Consider the following 23,394-nt stretch of genomic DNA (forward strand, 5'->3'; position numbering starts at 1 on the left):
AGGAAACACTGCAACAATTTGTGCCATCTATTGTAGGGAATTTTCTGTAGCGATTTGAAAATTGGCATATTTAGATTTTCTCGTGATCATATATCGCGACCGGGACATCACACAATTCAGGTCTTGTATACAGATAACTAGATATAAGACATGTATTGCAAATAGTTTGTGATGCTACACAAATGCTCATGTCTTTATTTCAAATGTGTAGTTAAAGACATTTGTGTGAGGTTTTGAAAGTCAAGTAGAAGATTGTAGGCCGTGAGGATCTGAAGTATGTTAACAGCCTCCTTAAGAGCAAATCTTGAGAATTTGTATGTCCTCCGCGTGCATTTATTTGATGTCTCAGATGCTTTTCAGTATTATTTATGAATTTGTGAATACTTTTATCAGCTTTAGAATGTAGTGCCCCTGTGCATTATTCTACAGCTGGTAAACAATAAGGGGGTTGAGATTGTATGACCTGTGGGGCAGTTTTGTCGATTCTCGAGGCCGTATTAGAAGATATCAGTTAGAGTTATTTGTAACAAATGGATTTTTTTTTTTAAGAACGAATTGAGTGAATAACCACACTTCAGAAATGAGATTCTGTTTTGCCATGTTTTTGATGATAGATATATCTATAATGATACCAGTTCGCTTAAAAAGATGCTTACTGTGACAATAATATTGTCCAATTTAAATCCATTAATTTCTAAGGAATTTATTTTCTAAGAGCACAATAATGACTCGGGTTAAAGGAATGGCTTTAGAGTTCTTTCCGCGCTTTTACCTCTGAATCAGTACCATATTGTTCGCTTCTTTGTAGAGTTTTATTCGTCTTACATGTAAATATAGACACCATTTCTAGAAACTAATTTGTCTGAAATGAAGTCGTGTTTAAGTGTATTTCTCAAAAATAGCTTTTTACTGATATTTTGTCACTAGCAAAATGGACAGAATTTGTAAATACATGATTTATTCTAATTGTCATTGTTTTCAAATGTATATGCTGGATGTGTATGAAATTATTGTCCTACTATGTGGATCTCTTTTGTCTCTCATAAGGAGACAGTTTTCAGCTGTTAGTGTCTATTGGCCAGGGTCAAATTTACAAATCAATGGCAATCGGGTTGTTTTACTGTAAAATAATCATTATTACTAGAATTGAAGTTTCGGCGGCAGGAATGGGGTTTCAGTAATTGAGTGAAAATCAGTTGAGAAGCTTACATTTTGGCATAGGAGGGATGGACTTGCAGGTGCAAATGCATCCGTTACTTAATATAACTCAAAAAGGAGGCTTCCTTTTAGCAGGGACCTCAGGAAAATTGGAATGCTGAAAAAAGACGGCATGGATGGCACATAAATTTGAGCTTATTTTCAAAAATTACAGTGTTACTGAAGTAGGAAACTACGGAATTTCGATAGGGCCATCGCCTTTGCATGTGTTGATCTGAAACGCGATACTCGATAGTACGATGATGGAAACGCGAAATCACGAAACTACGATAACGAAAACGCGATAATACGATAGTACGATGATGATAATGCGAAATACTATCGCGTTTTCACCATCGTATTGTCGCGTTATCACCATCGTAATATCGTGATATCGCGTTTTCGTTATCGTAGTATCGTACTATCGCGTTATCACCATCGTACTGTCGCGTTATCACCATCGTACTATCGTTATCACCATCGTACTGTCGCGTTATCATTATCGCACCATTGTACTAATTTATGAATCAGAATTAGCTTAATGTTTACCTTCGTAATCTGACTCGGAGTCAGACATTTTGTCACATGGAGGGGAAATGTTTCTATGCGCATGGACACCGGAAGGCGATAGTACGATGATGATAACGCGACAGTACGATGATGATAACGCGACAGTACGATGGTGATAACGCGATAGTACGATACTACAATAACGAAAACGCGATATCACGACAGTACGATGGTGATAACGCGACAGTACGATGGTGACAACGCGATAGTATATCGTATTATCCCGTTTTCATGATCGTGGTATCGCGTTATCATCATCATGTTGTCGCGTTTTTGTTATTGTAGTTTCGTGATTTCGCGTTTTCATCATCGTACTATCGAGTATCGCGTTTCAGATCAACACATTTAAAGGCGATGGCCCTAACGGAATTCCTTAAGAAACAGTGCAACAATTGTTGTTGCTATCAATAGTTGGGAATTTTCTGAAGCGATGGAAACATTGGCAAATTTTGCTTATCTCGTCATCAGGTTTCTCGTCCTTGAGAGCTCAAAATTCAGGTCTTGTAATAAAAAAAAAACTTGGTAAGAGACATGTATTGCAGATAGTTTCTAATTCTACACAAACACTCATTTTATTTATTTACCATTTCTTTCAGATGTGTAACAGACATTTGTGTGAGGTTTTAAGAGTCAAGTAGGAGATTGGAGGCTGAGAAGCTCTGAAGACTGTTTACAGCCTCCTTAGGAGCAAATCTTGAGATATTTTAAGCTCTTCTGCGTGCATTTTTTATGTCCGAAATGCTTCTCAGTATGATTTATGAAGGAATATGTGTTTAGATGTATATCTTGAAACAAAATTTGAGTTCTTAAGAGCAGCAATTAAGGGGAGGTTACCACAATTCAGGCATGAGATTTAGTTTACCATGTTTTCCTAGTAGATTTAGTGATAGATAAGTCTATAATAATACCGATTCGCCTAAATAGATGTTTCTGTGGTAATAATGTTTTTAAATATAAATTCATTGAATTCTATAAATGAAGTAAGCTTCAGAAGAGCACAGTAATAGCTAGGTCGATAGGGTACTTTCCGCACTGTTTCATCTGATTCATTTCTGTATTTTTCGCATCTTTGTAGAATTTACAAATAACTGCATATCAGACAAGTATTTCAGGTAATTTGTAATGCTATACATACACTTATATTAATTTTGCATGCCTTTTATTTCAAGTGTATAATTACATTGAAGGTCGGGTAGAAGATTGTAGACCGAGAAGCTCAGTAGACAGTTCACTGGATCCTGTAGAGCAATTTCTGAGAATTTCTAAGTTATTCTGCTTGCACTGATTTGATGTCTGAGATGCTTTTAAGTATGATTAATGAAGGAATATCAGTTTAGAAGTTTATCTGAAAACAAAATTTGAGTTTTACAGAACAGCAATGCAGGAAAGATAACAACAATTCAGACACAGTTTTGCAATATTTTCTTAGTAGATATACTGATAGAGATGTATATTATAATTATACCAATTCGCTTAAACAGATATTTACTGTGGCAATAATGTTGTAAAATTTGAATTAATTGAATTTTATAAATGCCTTAAGCTTTTTAAGATCACAATTATGGCTAGGGCTATTGGACGAGCTTTAGGATAGTTTCCGCACTCTATCCTATGAATAAGTACTATATTGTTCGCATCTTTGTAGAATTTTTATACGTATTGCATGTAAACATAGACATCAATTTTAGGAACTAGTTTGTCTGAAATGAATATGTTCTTCAATGTTTGTCTAAAAAATAGTTTTTTTGCTGATATTTCGTCACTAGCAAAATGGGCAGAATTTGTGAATACATGATTTATTCTAATTGTCACTGTTTTCAAAAGTTTACGCTGGATTTGTATAAGATTTAGTTTCATTTAGTCTAAATCATAAAATTACTAAACAAAAAAAAAAATGCCATACTTTATGGATCTGTTTTGTCTCTCTTTAAGGGACAGTAAACATAAACACTTTACAGCTGTTAGTGACAAATTGGCCATGGTCTTTTCAAATAAGTGGCAATTGGATATTTGTACTGTAAAATAATCACTATTAATAGAATTAAAGTTTCGAGGCAGGAATGGAGCTTCAGTTATTGAGTGGAAATCAGTTGTGTGGTCTTCATCTTGAAATTATAAAATATAGACTTGCACGTGCTCCTTTAGGTAGCTTAAATAGGAGCTCTCATTTTAACAGGGGCCTCAGGAAAATTGAAATACTGAAAAAGCGGTATGGATTGCACATACATTTGAGCTTATTTTCAAATTTTATAGTGTTACTGAAGTACGGAACAGTGAACCGACTAGAGCTATAAATTATAGCAATTTTCTGCAGCGATTGAAATATTGGCAAATTTAGTTTTCTGGTCATCAGATTTCGCGACCGGGAGAGCAAAAACTTAAGGTCTTGTAAACAGGTAACTAGGTATAAGACATGTATTGCATTTAGTTTATAATTCTACACAAACACTCATATATTTTGCATGTCTTTTATTTCAGATGTGTAGTTACAGACATTTGTGTGAGGTTTTCAAAGTCAGGTAGAAGATTGTAGGCCGAGTGGCCCTGAGGACTGTTTACAGCCTCCTTAAGAGCAAACCTTGAGAAATTGTAAGTTTTTCTGCGTGTATTTATTTGATGCCCGAGATGCATTTCACAATACAGTGTACAGTAGAGTCAATTGTTAACAAAAAAGAAAAAAATATAAACTATGAGTGACAGATCGTAGTTAAAGTCCCTGTTGCAATGAAATACTTATGACAATGACAGAAACAGCAAATATGGATATGAAATTAGACGTTTTTTATTCAAAGACCAACTTTAGTAGTAGAAATTTCTTAACAAGTACAGCTTTTACAGAAGTAAACACAGGAAGTTTGATACAAATATATTCCATGACAATGACATAAATTGGGATATCTTCATTGAAAGTGATATGTTCAAGGCTAAATGAATTTACAGTCTGTAGATTGATTTACTATAGATGTTACTTAATATACTGTGTGCATTACACAAACAAGCATTGTTCTTAATTTTATATCAAATACATGTAGCATGCGTATTTCTTATTTGTTTCAGATCTCTCAGATAACAGAAATAAAAACGTCTGCCTGTATGAAAAATGGAGACTTCTCCCAGTGCCTTCCACCAAATACTCCTGGTATCTAAGAACTCTTTCACTTTAGCACATGATTTCCAGGTGAAACATATCTCTATGAACTAGATATCAATTTTGCTTATGACGCTATCATTCGAAATGTTATTTTAAGACATATTTTTTATACGGAAGCATTTGATATTGAACGTTTTATCATTGCTAGTGTTCTTAGTAGTTCTGATGAATAAAGGCTACTTTAATATCATGTAATCAAATATTTTTAACAATTGCTATGTCTTAACAGCTCCAAAAAGGGACTGAAGTATCACGGATATTCTTGGATGTAACAAGGCTTTTTATAACATTCATGAAGAAAAAAGCAGGAGGTACGATTCCTTGAATTCATAAAACTTTGGCAAATAATAAACATGTAAAAATACTTATAATTTTTATCTTTTATCTTTATCAATTTATCTTGTCTCGTCATAACATTTCGCGACTGAGAGAGCACAAAATCAAGGTCTTGTAAACAGAAAACAAGATATAAGACATGCAAATAGTGCAATATGTTTATTTCAGGTATGTAGTTAGAGACAGTTTGTGAGGTACAGAAAGTCAAGCAGGCGGTTGTAGGCCGAGAAGCTCTGAAGCAGACGATTGTACTTTGAGAATCTTTAGAATTTGTAAGTTCTTCGATTACATTCATTTGATGTCTGAGATGCTTTTCAGTATGATTTATGAAGGAAAATGAGTGAAAAAGTTTATCTTGAAACAAAATGTGAGCTTTTATGAGAAGCAATTAAGGGAAAATATCCAAAATTCAGGAATGAGTTTTGTCAGTTTTGCCTATGATATATGCCTATGCCTAGTAGATATAATTATTGATATGTCTTTTATAATACCAATTCGCTTTAACAGATGCTTACTGTGGCAATGATGTTGTCAAGTAAGGCATTCAAATTTAAATGCATTGATTTCTATCAATACAGTAAGCTTTTTAAGAGCACACTACTGGCTCGGGCTATAGGACGGGCGTAAGGGTAATTTCCCGAGTGTTTCCTCAGAATCAGTACTATATTGTTCGCTTTTTTGTAGAGTTTTTATACGTATTGCATATAAACATAGACTCCAGTATTAGAAACTAGTTTACAAATTAGTTGCAATTTACGAATTGAATTGTATATTTGAACTGAAAAGTAATAATTATTACCAGAGTTAAAGTTTCATTGCCAGGGATGGAGTTTCAGTTTTAGAGTGAAAATCAGTTGAGCAGCCTTCATCTTGAAATTATAAAGTATAGACTTGTAGGTGCGAATGCATTGCGTTCCATTAATAAGCTTTAAAGGAGTCTCACTATCATGGCCCGAAAATGGTATAGTGAAAAAACGGGAATTTTCTCACGATTGAAATTGTCAAATATACTTTCCTCGTCATTCATATCTCGCGACAGGGAGAGCACAATAAGGTCTTTAACAGATACTGAATACAAGCATGTATTGCAGATCGTTTGTAAGCATCATACACTCATTTAAATTGTTCAATTTTAGAGTTGACATTTGTTATTTTTGAAAGTCAATAGGAATTGTAGCCAGAAGTCTAAAGTTTACAGCCACCGAACAGCAAGCTTGCAAATTTATCAGTCGTTGTCGCAATTCATTGAATGCAGTGCTTTCATATATCTTGAAAATTATTAGTTTAGATTTAATTGGATCTAATTAAGAGCAGCAATTAAGGGGAGGTAACCACAACTTAAACGTGAGTCGGTTTCGCCATGTTTTCCTAGTATATATGATGATAAATACCAATTTGCTTAAACAGATCCTTACTGTGGGTGGCAAAAACGTAGTCAAATTTAAATTCATTTAACTCTATCAATGCAGTTAGCTTTTTTAAAAGCACAACAATGGTTCGGGCTATAGGACGGGCTTTACGGAACTTTCCGCACTGTTTGCTCTGATTACTAGAATATTGTTCGCTTCTTTGTAATTTCTTTGTAAACAGATAACAAGATATAAGACATGTATTGCAAATAGTTTGTTATGCTTTTCAATATGATTTATGAAGGAATATGAGTTTAGAAGTTTATCTTGAAGACAATATGTGAGATTTTTTTAAGAGCAGCAATTACTAGTAAGTGGAGATAACCACAATTCAGGGATGAGAGTCAGTTTTGCCATGTTTCTCTAGTAGAGGTATTGACCGATATGTTTATTATGATACCTATTCGCTGAAACAAATGCTTACTGTGGCAATATTTGGTCAAATTTAAATTCGTTGATTTCTATCAATGCAGTAAGGCTATAGGACGGGCCCTAGAGTACTTTCCGCGTTGTTTCCTCTGAATCAGTACTATATTTTTCGCTTCTTTGTAGAATTTTTATACGTATTGCATGTAAACATAGACACCTATTTTAGGAACTAGTTTGTCTGAAATGAATATGTTCTTCAGGGTTTGTCTCAAAAATAGCTTTTTGCTGATATTTCGTCACTAGCAAAATGGACAGAATTTGTGCATACATGATTTATTCTAATTGCAGGCCAAGAAGCCTCCTTAAGAGCAAATCTTGAAAATTTATAAGTTCTTCCGCGTGCATTTATTGATCTCTCTGATGTTTTTAAATAAGATTTATGAAGGAATATGAGTTTAGAAGTTTATCTTGGAACAAAGTGTGAGCTTTTTAAGAGCAGCAATTAAGGGGAGATAACTACAATTCAGGAATGAGCGTCAGTTTTGCCATGTTTTTCTGGTGGATATATTGACAGATATGTTTATTATAATTTCTATTCGCTTAAACAAATGCTTTGTGGCAATAGTTTGCCAAATTTAAATTCGTTGGTTACTTTCAATGCAGTAAGGCTATAGGACGGGGTCTAGAGTAATTTTTGCGTTGTTTCTTCTGATTCAGTACTATATTTTTCGCTTCTTTGTAGAATTTTTATACGTATTACATATAAATATAGACATCAATTTTAGGAACTAGTTTGTCTGAAATGAATATGTTCTTCAAGGTTTGTCTCAAAAATAGTTTTTTGCTGATATTTCGTCACTAGCAAAATGGGCAGAATTTGTGAATACATGATTTATTCTAATTGTCACTGTTTTCAATAGTATATGCTGGATGTGTATGAACTTATTTTAATTTTATGCGGATCTCTTTTGTCTCTCCTAAGGAGAAGTAAACAATTTTCAGCTGTTATTGCCAAATCGGCCAGGGTCAAATTTACAAATAAGTGGCAATTGGATATTTGTACTGTAAAACAATCATTATTAGTAGAATTGAAGTTTCAGTGGCAAGAATGGTGTTTCAGCTTTTGAGTGAAAATCAATTGAGTAGCCTTCATCTGGAAATTGTGAAGTATAGACTTGCAGGTGCGAATGCATGCGTTCCTTTAGATAGCTTTAATAAGAGCTCTCAATTCAGCGTGGGTCTCGGGGAAATTTAAATAGTGGAAAAAACGGTATGTATGGCACATACATTTGAGCATATTTTCAGACATGACATTGTTACTGGGGTAGGAAACAGTGCAACAATCGCTACTATCAGTTGTAGGAAATTTTCTGAAGCGATTTGAAAATTGTAAAATTTAGCTTTCCTCGCCTTCAGATTTCGCGACCGGGAGAGCACAATACCGCTCTTGTAAGCAGATAACTAAATATAAAAATGTATTGCAGATAGTTTGTAATGCTACACAAACAATCGTATCAATTTTGCCTGTCTTTTATTTTAGATGTGCAGTTACAGAGATGTGTGTGATGTTTTGAAAGTCAAGTAGAAGATTGTAGGCCAAGAAACTCTGAAGACTCTTTACAGCCACCTTAAGAACAACTCTTGAGAATTTGTAAGATCTTCCGTGTGATTGTTTTATGACTGAGATGCTTTTCTATATGATTTATGAAGGAATATGAGTTAATAATATTACTTTCAAACAAGATGTGATATTTTTTTGTAAGAGCAGCAATTAAGGAGAGATAACCACAAATCAGAAATGTGAGTCAGTTTTGCCTTGTTTTTCTAGTAGATATAATGATATATAATGCAGCACAAACACTCGTATTAATTGCTCATGTCTTTTATTTCAAATGTGTACTTAAAGACATTTGTGTGAGGTTTTGAAAGTCAAGTAGGAGATTGTAGGCCGTGAGGATCAGAAGACTGTTTACAGCCTCCTTAAGAGCAAATCTTGAGAATTTGTAAGTTCTTCCGCTTGCATTTATTTGATGTCTCACATGCTTTTCAGTATTATTTATGAAGGAATATCAGTTTAGAAGTTTATCCTGTAACAAAATGTGAGTTTTTTTTAAGAACAGCAGTTAAGGGGAGGTAACCACAATTCAGAAATGAGAGTCAGTTTTGCCATGTTGTCGATATAATGATAGATATATCTTTTATGATATCAATTCGCTTAAAAAGATGCTTACTGTTGCAATAATGTTGTCCAATTTAAATCCATTAATTTCTACCAAGGAATTTACCTTTTCAGAGCGCAATAATGACTCGGGTTATAGGAATGGCTTTAGAGTTCTTGCCGCGCTTTTACCATAGTACCATATTGTTCGCTTCTTTGTAGAGTTTTTATACGTATTGCATGTAAATATAGACACCAGTTTTAGAAACTAATTTGTCTGAGATGAAATCGTCTTTAAGTGTTTTTCCCAAAAATAGCTTTTTGCTGATATTTTGTCACTAGCAAAATGGACAGAATTTGTGACTACATGAATTATTCTAATTACAACTGTTTTCAATAGTATATGCTCGATGTGTATGAACTTATTTTCATTCTATGTGGATCTATTTTGTCTCTCTTAAGGAGCAGTAAACATTTTTCAGCTGTTAGTTCCAAATTGGACAGGGTCAAATTTACAAATAAGTGGCAATTGGATATTTGTTCTGTAAAATAATCATTATTAGTAGAATTGAAATTTCAGTGGCAAGAATGGTGTTTCAGCTTTTGAGTGAAAATCAGTTGAGTAGCCTTCATCTGGAAATTATGAAGTATAGACTTGCAGGTGCGAATGGATACATTCCTTTAGATAGCTTTAATAAGAGCTCTCAATTCAGCGTGGGTCTCACGAAATTTGAAATAGTGAAAAAACGGTATGTATGACACATAAATTTGAGCATATCTTTACACTTGACCTTTTTACTGAAGTAGGGAACAGTGCAGCAATCGCTACTATCATTTATAGGGAATTTTCTGAAGCGATTTGATAATTGTAAAATTTAGCTTTTCTCGCCTTCAGATTTCGCGACCGGGAGAGCACAATACAGCTTTTGTAAGCCGATAACTAAATATAAAAATGTATTGCAGATAGTTTGTAATGCTACACAAAATTTCGTATCAATTTTGCCTGTCTTTTATTTTAGATATGCAATTACAGAGATTTGTGTGATGTTTTGAAAGTCAAGTAGAAGATTGTAGGCCAAGAAACTCTGAAGACTGTTTACAGCCTCCTTAAGAACAACTCTTGACAATTTGTAAGATCTTCCGCGTGATTTTTTTTATGACTGAGATACTTTTCCATACCGTATAGCGGGTTATTTCTGCGGTCAAAATATTCTGCGTTTTGGTCCCAAAAATTGTGTACGAAATTTACTGCGTGTTTAATTTCTGCGTTTTCACATTAAAGGAAGTGATATTTCTGCATTTTAGATACCAAGGAGGAGGTAATTCCTCGCATGATCGGGCGTCGTGAGTATGATAGCATATAAAAAAACAAAAAAAACTAAATTACTGCTAACTGTTGTAAAGTAACTTTGCTTTTAATGAATACATTGTAGATATATAATGCATGAAATAAAGTTAACACATTTGTACAATACAATGCAAACGATATCGGATACGTTACATTTGAAGGTTAATAAAGTACAGTTCAAAGATCTTCATAAACAACCAAGTGAATTCATCGTTATTCATTACAAACAAACGTTTTCGGTGATTACATGGACTTGTTGCCCACACCTATATACATATCGGTATGTTATACCGGTAATTTCTATATACCTCGTAACTAGCATGAAACATGTTGTCAGAAAAAGCAGTTTTCTTAAATTTGCTGCTAATATTCGCTGAAATTCTACGATCCTACGAGAACGCGAACGCAAATACCCGTAAAATAACCCGTTATACGGTAAGATTTATAAAGGAATATGAGTTAAGAATATTACTTTGAAATAAGATGTGATGTTTTTTTCTAAGAGCAGCAATTAAGAGGAGATAACCACAAATCAGAAATGAGGGTAAGTTTTGCCTAGTTTTTCTAGTAGATATAATGATAAATATATTTCCATCAATGCACTTAGGCTATATGACGGGTTTTAGAGTATTGCATATAAACATAGACACCAATTTTATATACTGATTTGTCTGAAATGAATATGTATTAAGCGTCTGTCTCAAAAATAACTTTTTGCTGATATTTCGTCACTAGCAAAATGGGCAGAATTTGTGAATACATGATTGATTCTAATTGTCATTGTTTTCAACAGTATATGTTGGATGTGTATGCAATTTAGTTTCTTTCCGTCTAAATCAGTAAAAATACAAATAAACAGCAGATGTCATACTATGTGAATCTGTTTTGTCTCTCTTAATGGAGGCAGTAAACAATTTTCAGCTGTTAGTGAAAAATTGGCAAGGTTACAAATAAGTGGCAATATGATATTTGTACTTTAAATTAATCAGTATTACTAGAAATTTCAGTGGTAGGAATGGAGTTTCATTTATTGAGTGGAAATCAGTTGAGCCGCCTTCATCTTAAAATTATGAGGTTTAAACTTGCAGGTGCGAATGCAAGCGTTCCTTCATATAGCTTACATAAGGACACTCATAATAGCAGGGGCCTCAGGAAAAGTGGAATAGTTGAAAACTGAAGTAGGGAACAGGGCAACAATTGGCTCTACCAATAGAAGGAAAATTTCTGCAGCGATTTGACTGAAATCTTTCAATATTTTCATGAGAAATGCGTTTTAAAGTTTATCTTGAAAAGAATGTGAGTTTTTAAGAGCAGCAATTAAGGGGAGATTCTTGCATGAGAGTAAATTTGCCATGTTTTTCTAATAGACATAATGATTATTAGTCTATTATCAACCGGATTCTATCCTTGCAATAACGGTGGACAAAAAGGTATTCAAGTTTAAATGCATTGATTATATATATATGCAGTTACATAAGCTATTTTAAAGCACAATAATGGCGCGACATAGAACGGCTGAGGTACTATCCGCATGATTCTCTTACCAGCAATTTATGTCCCTTTCGTAGATTATTTTTATACCTATGCATGTAATAAAGACAGCAGTCACAGCACAAGATATTTTAAAAATATCTAAAACTACAAGACGTCATAAATGCCAACATGATCAGACACGCAACATTTCTCTGAAAATTCAGATTGATGCAACTGTAAAGCGATAACTAAAGAATCATTCAGCCATGCCTCGTACATCCTAGCCAAAGATTCATGTCCTGAAATTATTTTTAACATGCACGTGAGACTTTTAGAAATAGCACTTAATAATATGCTTTATGTGATTGACAGTGAAGACGTTTCAATGAAGCTGGTCGCCGTATATATCCAGGTAATTAAGTAAATAATTATATTGACTTTTTCGGAGTATTATTCCCATACCAATGCAGGGAGGACTATTATTTTGCTTCGCCGTATGTTTGTCCATCCGTCAGTCAGTACGTCAGACCGCATTGCTTGTCTGCTTTCTGAGTCAAAAACTGAGCCGTTTAGACGAAACTTTACATAATGACCAGCACTACTTGTGCATCATCTCTGGACATTCCACTTCCTGCAGAAAATGGCCCAAGAGCTACAAATAGAAAAAAAAAACAACTTTCAAAGTTCAAACTGCTTGGTCGGATTTCGACGAACTTCACAATTATCAGTTTGAAGCCAATTGTGATATCCACACCCCGCCTCGCTGCACAAATGCCGCCAGACACTATAAAAGAAAAATTTTGACACGGCTTCTCAACAAGCAAACTGCTGACTGGAATTCTACGAAACTTCACAGGATATCAGTACCAATCCAGTTTGCATATTCTACATGGGTTGGGAGGGGGTCATCCTTCCCCTTCACAAAATGGCAACCAAGCTAAAATTAAAACTATAGCCGATTTTCGCAGTCAAAGATGCTGGACAGATTTAGGACGAAACTTAACAAGTGATCAGTTACCAAGCCTAGTGTGCATATCGCCAACATTTCAGCTTCGCAATACAAAATGGCCGCCAAGCTTAAATATATACAGATGTAGAGACAATATGTATTTGTGACAAAAACACCTTCTAGTTTTCTTGATGTTTTGTTGATTAACGTTATATCCGACCAAATAACGTCATATGTGAACACCAAAACTACCACCTCTGTAAGCCAACATATTTATGCCGCACATGATATCTAAACGCCCTGTTAAGGATTTAATTCCTATAGGTTTTTTACTGCATTGCTGTGAATCTTTTGAATTAATGACCATTAATTCATTCTATTCTCAATACTAGCGACTTACATATATCGTAACTATGTAATAGGGTTTAAATCAAAAGAAATAAACATGACATGACATTAATTAATTGGAACAGCATTGACCGATGGCACAATAAAACTCAAACAATTTAAAGAGACGATCCCGTGGACCAATAGTATATCAAAGCCAAAACAACAATAGCAAATCTTCGATCAACGAACACTTAAAAGGTAACGGAGTGAACCACCTCTAGAACCAAATAAGAGGAAATATAAACACTTATTTGAAATATGTTTTAGATATTCCAAATCAAAGATACCAAACGGTAACGCGTAACCTATGAGCTTCCCGGTTTTGATCTTATCTTTGAACAACAGCTAGATGATTGTTGACACGCAACAACGGACGAAGGAACCAACTGGACAGTTACTCCAGTTTCCATTTACCCCTCCACTTGCTACGGCTATCCTGACAATATCAGTGCTCTGGGAAATTATTAATAGTCGATAAATTACTCCTCACAGATTATTTTAAGAATCGTCACAAGGTATATTGTTTCTTGCTTCAGCTTATATAACCGAAATCTAATCCAGATACAACCCAATTTGCGAAGGAATTACATTTAAAATTTTTTTGGTCAGGGAAAAGACATAACAATAATCAAGTCAATAAATGACAATTGATCAATGCATTTTAGCCTTGACTAGAGAAACAAATCCTTTGGAATAAATATTTAATCCAAAAATTCGTGAATAGAAACACAAACGACAGATCGTATGAGATTGGTATATAAAAATACCTTTCTGAAATGCTCCTCATATTATTACCTTGTTTCTAACAACCAATATTAATATTGTTTTATAAACGAATAGATTTCTCTCTCATAAAAAAAACGAGTTTCTCTCAACATATCAAAAACCAATTAGTGCAGCATAGGTGTAAAATGCATTTTCATCCGTCAGAGATTCGTCTAAATTTCCTATTAAATCTAAGATTTTTTCGTTTGTCTTTTCCATGCGCAAGGTGTAATTACTATTGGGTGCTTCATCCAAAACCTTTCTCACAATTATACCACGCCAAATTACACATTTTGGCAAATCTTTTTTAACGATGAATTTTAAAATAGAATATATTCCAATGTCTAACTTTTAAGGTTTATGAAAATGTCTTCTAATCAATTTACCAAAATAAATAAAAATAGCCGTCGATATCGGAAAGGACATGTCAAGCATTCTTCGTCATTTTGATTGACGTTGCGAAAGATTTGTTACAATGTATTGTGGTAATTTAACTGTAAACTGTACTAAACACATGTATTGGCTAAGTGCCAGAGAGCAACTTTGAATCTTCTATACGTTCTTGATTCATAATGTGCCCAACTACGCATTTCACGTAAGTTTCGCTTCCTCAATAATCAGAAAGTCGAAGAAAAATAGTTACACTAACTGTGCAGAAACTTGAAATTTACGACTGAAGAAAGGTAAACCTTGCTTGCTGTCGACCTCACTTGGTGCAAGGGTAAACACATTATCTCAAATATGATAATAAGTGGCGAACAATCAGACACAGCAACACCGAATACTGCAGACAACGTGTCCTTTCCTAACGTGACCTAAGATAAGGAAATTATCATAAGAAACTCTGTTCATAATAAAAAATCCTGGCCAAACCCTCGATAAATCTTCTAACGCAACACTTTGTATTGTTCAATATAATTGAATCTTGTTAATCAAATCACAGGTTTCAAACATATATTAAAATATAAAGTTTCAGTGACAATATACAGTTGCGTAAAACAAGCTTGAATGGTTGTCCAATCATTTCACATCTAAGACAATCAAAGCAAACATCTCGAAATAATCATTAGATATTGAAATCACATGATCAAAAAGAAGAAACAACTTATAAATATTCATTATTTGTTTGAAAATATCAATATTCATTTCTTGCAAATCAATTTGAATAAAAAAAAAAAAAAAAAGACTAATTCTCGCTTGTTAAACAAAATAAACATATAAGTATTTCTTCAACATACTGCAATTTAGCGAGGCCCCTGAAAAAATATTGAACTAAATGTGTTTCCTTAGTGTACGTTAAATTGTCGTTCATACGAATGAAAAGTAGAAGCAATATCAATACGGGTGGCGCAGCCGCAATGAAAAATAACATATTGTTGTTTCTAAGCAGACAAATCTTTGGATCTTACGTTTAAGAACAGAAAAATGAAAACCACAGGTGCCAAACACTCATAAAGAAAATTTGCCGGCTCAGTTTTGATTTGCCTGTTAAAGGACGGTATATAAATGCCAAGCCTTTGTGCATTGTCCTCACCCTCTATCCGAATCCCGGTTAAGCAGAACGCAACATTTTGTACATGCTGAAGTGACCAAATGTAATTTTTAGACACCTGCCGATTTTTATTTTACGGCGGTGCACATACCATCAATGATACACGCATGTGCATCCATTAAAAACGCGTATGGTCCCTCAGTTAAAATAGGCTTCTTCCTTAACGAGAAATAAATGGGCAGAAATAAACAAACTGAAAACGAGACTTGACTTAAGGTTATCGACTTGCATTTCACAGAAAAAGGCCAAAACACAGAACTAAAAACGTAGCACTATAACCAAGGTGATTAACAATGCGCAAAAATTATCAAGCGAGCATTGGGGCACCAACCCAAGCCCAATTTAAAGCTTAAAAATGCAACAGTAAACTAACACACAGCATACATGCGCTTCCGATAAAATTTCCGTTGCTTTCAGGAAAGAGACGTATCTTTAGTAAGTGTTCGTGAAAAGAAACCGTTGCAACCAAAACACAAAAACGTGTAATAAATACCATCGCATCATAAACAGAACCGTGAAACGAGATTACTTAGCGACTGCGCAGCGAGAAAAGAAACGATAAAACGTGAAAATCTGATTCGTTTCATTCAATAAACATAGCATCTATAACCATTAACTTTGTGTCAATTAATTTTTGTAACAATCAATAGAATCAAAATTAAGTGATCTCGAATTAATGAAATCTCAGCGAAAACTTGAATCCTTCCATTTCCCTTAATGAAAGAACGATAACAATAAGAAGCAAATTAATCACTGAAACGTAAAGAATATACTTTTAACAATATAATCAAACGTTTTTTGTTGTTTTTTTCTGAACATGTTAATCCTTCAAATATTTTGTTTACCTCGTTTACATACATTGTTTTAATTCATTAGTTAATAGAAGACGTTCTAATTTTGGTTGTCTGCATATTCAGTGACAAACTTTAGTAAATTTGCATAAGAATCGAACCACAGAATATACTATTAGGTAAAGCATGTCGCTATATAAATTTAAGATAATTAAAAATTTTAGTGCTTTAGGCACATTCACACCGTTGCTGTATTATTTAATAATATTATTTCAATACAAAAGCACTTGTACTCGTTAATAACTTACTATTATCACGGCAAAACTCCCATAAATCAATTAATTACGCCTAAAAAATAAGATTTACCATTTGTGATTGATTTTCTGATAATAAGGAAAAAGATTGAATCCAAATATCTGCCTCCCACATACATAAAAATGTTTTTGCCAATATGCGTAAAATGTCACAGTGGCGCGTAATTGAATAACGGTGTTTCAACGATTCGAAATAAATAATATAAAACTGTTCAAGCCTTTGTAGGACCACATACGTAAACAGATCGCATTTGTAACAGATTTCTACGTATGCATCGCATTCGTAACATTAAAAAGCGTGTTACATGAGTTGTCCAACATGGGGTTGACCATGAAAGCACATATATCATGTTGAGTATTTATACTGCAAATGTTCAATCAGTCGGTTGTCATCGCAACATCATTAAAATACTGCCATAAGCACCGTCACACGTAGCGTTCGACGTCGTCGACTCAATACGTCCATTAAATTATTTTTTAGCCGCATCATGAATAAATGGCCTTCCGGAATCATTCGAGGTTTGCAACCAGTGTAGACCCCAGATCAGCCTGTGCAACCGCGCGTCTGATCATAGTCCACACCGTTCGCTATTATTTCAAAGGCTCACTAACAACCTGAAAATGAAGTTTTCTGACCCTAATACATATGCCATAAAGTGCACCAGTTCACCTTAATATAGACAGTTTCGGAAATACCGAAAATGTCCTAAGCCACATACCCGTTACACAGGCTCAATTTTTATTAACATTTCTCATCCACTGCCACTACCACTATAATATGATTACACCTTCACTTCTTCTACGGTTACCTCTACTAGCTGAAATGTAGACCCAACATCTCAGTTACTGGTTCGAACCCGTGGCGACATACATTTGGTAGCTATCTTTCGCTATCATAGCTGTCTCAAGCTGGTTACAAACATGAAGTTGCTATTCCAGGACAAATTATATACAACTTTTCATACTATCGTTAGCCCTTAAGTCTAGAGCCACGACCTTGTGCATGTTGCGAACTAATACTATGAGATTTAAGAAAATACACCTTAACTTTAATTACTCTCAACACCGACTGAGCTCGCTTAAGCAAATACCACTTACGTTTAATAAATCCCCCGTGAAATACGGAGTTCTGCAGTTAAATATATGTTCGTGTCCTTGAAACTTGCCCAGGCATTGTCAGATTTTTCTATGATGTGTCTAGTATCACTTAGGAACTTAGATTTGTTTTTTATTTGTTGTAATATATACGTTTTTTCCGGACGGAACACGCTTTAGTCAAATTTCCAATACTATGAGTACAAACACCACCATTTATGACAATCTGTCAATGACATAATACACCTATTACTGCAAACGACTCAAATTTTGCACCCTGTAGAATGGTTTTTGATGAATATTATGTTTGTTAGTTATCAGAGCGCCTGATTTCAACAGTATTTAGGTAATACATATTAGGCAGTAATCTTACCATTGATCCTAAAAACGACAAATCCAAGATTATTATGAAATTGATGATGATAATAAATATGATAAAAATGTCAAAAATCTTAAAATCCTACAAAATATCTTTATGTTAGTAACAGACAACTTCCCCCATGAAACAGCCCGATAGCGAAAATGCAACAGATACAGTAGTTTATCACCCAGTTTCGAACGTGTAATCCCTCGACACTCCTATCGATGGTTAGTTCCTCCTCCCTTTATATTAATGAAATTATACCCCTTGCATCATATACGAGCAATCGTTTACGGGTCCTGTAAAACGCAACAGATACATGTAAAGCTTAACCTGTGGATAGAGACACTAATATCTCTGAAATTCCGGCCCTACTGAATTCACCAGCTCCGCCGATCTGCAAAACTATACACCTGCACCACTCACCAACATGGATTTACTGTGCCGCTCCCTATATAATACAAAAATAAAAAGGTATCCATACGAATCAGACACCACCTGCAAGAAAAACTCTCTTAGTAAATATATCCAATAAGTTCACGTCCAGGGTTTTGAATAGGGACATATTTCATTTGATTATCCATTTTCGTAAGTATAAGATTTTTTTTTTTGATGTTCAAAGCAATGCGAATTGACAAAAATAAACAAAACGAAACGAAAAACCTATCTTGTAGCGAACCCACTCACGCCACGACACAGATCAACAATAGCCGAGCAATCTTCGAATATAGCTAGTCCTATTTAAATGATACATAAATATTATACCCGTGTACTAACGAAACAACTTTTACAAGACTTTTTTTGTATTGAACTGCTTGGTCTTGTTTTAGCATTTATTGCTCTGAAGCGAAACAACCCCATTTGCCGATTATAAAAGTTGAACAGATCGCATGTGTGTTCATTTTCCCTTAAATCATACAAATACATATATACATCATTCAGGCAAAAATGAAGCTTACAAACAAAACCGATATAGAAAAATTATAAGTCACATGTACAATGTAGTACCATGCTACTAAGAAAAGAACCAGATATGATACCGGTATTCTTTCCAAGTTTAATTGCCAATAACAAACCAGTACCAAGATCTGTAAAATCTGGTAATAAGCATATTACGCTTATAAAATTCTTTAGTGACACTTTTATCGCCTAGTTTTGATATGCCTTATAACTTAAAGTGCCAAAACTAGCTTTATTTTGATATGCGCTATAGACACGCCTGTGCGCCTATGTTAATATATTAGGAATATTAACCATGCTTCCTCGATGAGAAAACGAAAGTAAAACAAGGCCAAGACGTCCAGTGAACTACCTTCTTTTTATTGCATAGACCGACAGTAATTTAATACAAACTGACTTACATAATATTGCCAAATAATGTTCAATCTCTCGACCATCAATAATTGTTCAACACTAAGATTATACATTTTATCCATATTCTTATAACCAACAATTTACAAAAGAATGACAAACTGTTATGACAACGCAAACAACTTTTATTGGTATTCAAACTCTACTTATCATTTACTGAAAACATTTTCTATTCAAAAAGCTGATTATCGATTTATTCTAATTATCGTTTATCAGCAATAACGTTAAAATCTTTTTAACACCTATCGCTATTCAACAGTAAGAACACTTGTCACCTGTATTTATCATAAACAATTATCACAATATAAAACCGTTAATAACCTCTTTATGCTATTAATCTGTTTTTGATTACCAGTAATCGATATATGCGCCTACATTCGAGACAAAATAATGGTAAGGGCATGACATGCGCCTTATTAATCCCATGACGGATAAAACGTACTCCGTATGCGCTTACATTTGATATGCGCTTAATTTAAGAAAAAGTTTCTTTATTTACCAATTCCTACAGTATTAACCTGACCGGAAATATCCCACTAAACTACAATAGGGTCGTCCTACCCCACTATCGCTAACATGATAATACTACAACCATGCACTTTATTAAATCTGCGATTATTCCATTTCCAGGGCATAACTCTAAGACAACAGCGAATGTGTCTCAACTCTCGCGAAAAGGCAAGACTAATGATATCAAAATTCAATGCAAGTTTGATCAAAATCAAAATAATTAAAAGTGATCTAGCGATATTTTTACAATTCTAAAGTCAGCAAATTGTTCATTTTAGGGCCATAACTCCAAGGGAAAAAAGTCATAATAGCTGGTTTTCTCAAGGAACCAAGATGTTATAGTATATAACTTCTATACAAGTATGGTCCCAAAATAAACAATAATCATGGTCTCTATTGTGTTATTAACTAAAATAAGCAAATTTTGCCATATCAGCCATTACTCCGAACAATTCGCGATATGGCGGGTTTAAAATTAATCCCTTTTATAAGTTTTTTAATAAAAATCAAATAATAAATGTAGTCACCACTGTGTGATAGATAAAATCACAGCATGTTCTTTTTGGCCAATTCAGGGCCGTAACAGGCAATAAATAGTGCAAACGGTTTTGTTTTAGAAAGAACGAAAGTAAAAGTAAACAAAAAATGTGGTCACTTTCGCGTTCACAAGCTTAAAATCATAAATTATTGCCATCTCTGGGGCCAAAACTCAAAGCAATTAAGATGATATGGCTTTTTTTTTGAAAGAAACCGAATATCATAGATAAATACACGATCTGAGCAAGTTTTGTCAAAATCAAATAAAATAAATGTGCGCGAGCGTCTCTACGGTATTCACAAGAAAAAAAATGTTAAACGGACACGTACAAAATAAATCACAATAGCTACTTAGTCTCTTCATGCAGTGAGCTAAAACATGTTACAATGTTTTTCAGATGTAAAAAGGCACTTTTTGTTTCATATGTCCGAATGAAAATGACATGTGACAAATGAGATCAGATGCACCTCAAACTTGGCATCGATAACATTTGTCTCTAAAATTGTAACAAATGTGCTAGATTTCGTTACATATGCGATCTCATTTGAACAACTGTTACATATGCAATCAGCATTTGTAACACCTGTTACAAACGATCTGTTACGAATGTGTCCTACAAAGCTTCATAATGACCATAAACAGTTAATAATCTATATTGGAAACATTGTGCCTCACAATGTTGAATCAAACGTAGTTTTAACTATCTGTCATGCATGAAAAGATTAAAGCATGAAAATTATAACGGAAATCCGCATGATACTAAATCATTTCAAACAAAAACAAAAAAAAAACTTGCGAATGCGAGAATAAAATTAATTTCGTATAGCAAGATGTTTTTCTTTTGTTTCTTTTAAATGATGTATATAATTTTTATGGAACAAAGAATATCATATTTTTAACAATCTGGTTAACAGATTGAAGTTACACTTCAACCGTATTTGCACTCCATATCGTTTCAATTTCCTTATACATTCCTTAAATGTGAAATTGCAGTTTTCGATAGAAAATAAAACATATATACTTCTGAAAACAAGTCGTCGCCCGCAAATAGATTCCTTTCCCATCTGCGCCACAACACACCTCTCCCCAACCCCATTATTCCCTCTTTAACGTAAAATTTCGCTCCCCATCCCCCTCCACGCCATTTATTATACCGTTTTTTTTTCATTTATTCAATAATTTTACATTCCGCCTGTAAAAAAATTGAAAATGCCTCTCCTAAAAATTATTAATTCATAATCTTCGTTTATATTTCTAAATTTCTTAACAGCTAACTGCAGAGACAAATAAAGTCAAAGAAATAAGTGATGAAAAGAAAACAGGCAATCAAAAGTATAAAAACACAATAAGTAAATACCCATATAAAAGAACATAGCCTTCTTTCGCATTGCACAAAATACCGAACAGGCGGTCTTGCAATTACACTGAATGACAGTGACCACTAACTGGTCTCCACAAAAGTTCAAAGTGCAATACCGCCTTTGCGTGTTTGTGATATACTTTAATCAAATTAGTCTCTAATTAGACAGACTTATTGTAATCTCCCTTATCCGTATCAATGTTCTAAGAAGTTCATTTATGCTATATGACTTTTGTATTTTTAAGATGCGAATGTGTGTTGTGTGGTGTAGTGTGTGTGTGAGTGTGTGTGTGTGTTCGTTTAACTCTTTTCAACACTTTTTCAGTCATATAAAGACGGGGTCACTTGTACAGTGAGCACAAATCCCAAATCATTATAGTGCTGCCTCACTAGAATATCACTGCCGTAACACGTGACAAATAACCCAACCCCTAGCACATATACTGACATCCTGTGACCAGTCCTAGCACTACCCTCGTTAATGCTGAGCGCCACGAGAAGCTACTAGTACCATATTTTGCGATCTTTTGTATGACGCCGCCGGGATCGAACCCCACACCTCCCGCTTCACGAAGCGGACGCTCTACTAACTACAATAGGCGACCGAGGCGTTTAAATCAATTGATGTTGATTACTTTATGCGTAAATGTGAAAATGAAACATGTTGATGTGGGTGTTTTTGTGTTTTTCTTTTCCTTCTTTTTTCTTCTTTTTTGGTCACGTTCGACATTAAGCCTTTTGAATATGTTCAAAGTTTATTTTTGAAAATAAAACTTAATAACGTATATTTAATAAGGATTTTATGCGAGAGAGAGTGGGGCATCTCTAACTCAAGCCCTACCTAGCAAATAATTCCATGTAGAAATCGGAGCCTCATTAATATCGGGAGTCGGTTAAAAATACACCATTGTGTTGAACTGATATATAACTTGACGATGAAGCGACAAACCCCTCCCTTAAATCTACCTATAACTAGACATCTACTTACTTTTTTAGCGATTCATACTTTTTTTGTTTGCAATTTCATATAAAAACTATTTATAAGGCCACTGACATACAAAGTTTGGCTAAAAAATGACCTGATAGCAGTTTGGACACATTATGACACTGTGGAATGTAATCTTGTTCAACACTTTTGAAAATATCAATTCAAACAAAAACAGAAAATTCCGGAGTCAGAGTCCCTCAAGAATTTTTATTTGCTTTCAGTAACTAACCCCCAAGAAAGATTAACCTATGTTTATGCGACTTACCTTGAGTAAGTTACAAAACCTTTTCATTTAAGTGTAAAAGTAATTGCAAAAATAAAAAACACAATTCTCAAGTGTTTCCATAATAAAAGTCTTCCAGTAATTAAGTTTGAAAAATATAGCATTTCTTTACTGAT

General features: G+C 34.1%; 1 long non-coding RNA gene across 3 annotated transcripts; it reads left to right on the plus strand.

Annotated features, from left to right (window-relative positions):
• The first annotated feature begins 2,146 nt into the window (after positions 1-2,146).
• LOC123565645 (uncharacterized) lies at positions 2,147-10,515 on the plus strand. Of its 3 annotated transcripts, none has more exons than XR_008372257.1 (5): positions 2,147-4,356; positions 4,825-4,945; positions 5,423-5,526; positions 8,573-8,683; positions 9,771-10,515. It is a non-coding gene; the product is annotated as an uncharacterized LOC123565645 (long non-coding RNA). The 3 variants fall into 3 exon arrangements; XR_008372258.1 differs by lacking the exon at positions 9,771-10,515 and adding an exon at positions 5,148-5,229 and having other exon boundaries at positions 4,825-4,906; positions 8,573-9,322; XR_008372256.1 differs by lacking the exon at positions 9,771-10,515 and having other exon boundaries at positions 8,573-9,322.
• Positions 10,516-23,394: the final 12,879 nt, after the last annotated feature.

This window comes from Mercenaria mercenaria, chromosome 8 (genome assembly GCF_021730395.1).
Source record: "Mercenaria mercenaria strain notata chromosome 8, MADL_Memer_1, whole genome shotgun sequence".
NCBI classification, from domain to species: Eukaryota; Metazoa; Mollusca; class Bivalvia; order Venerida; family Veneridae; genus Mercenaria; species Mercenaria mercenaria.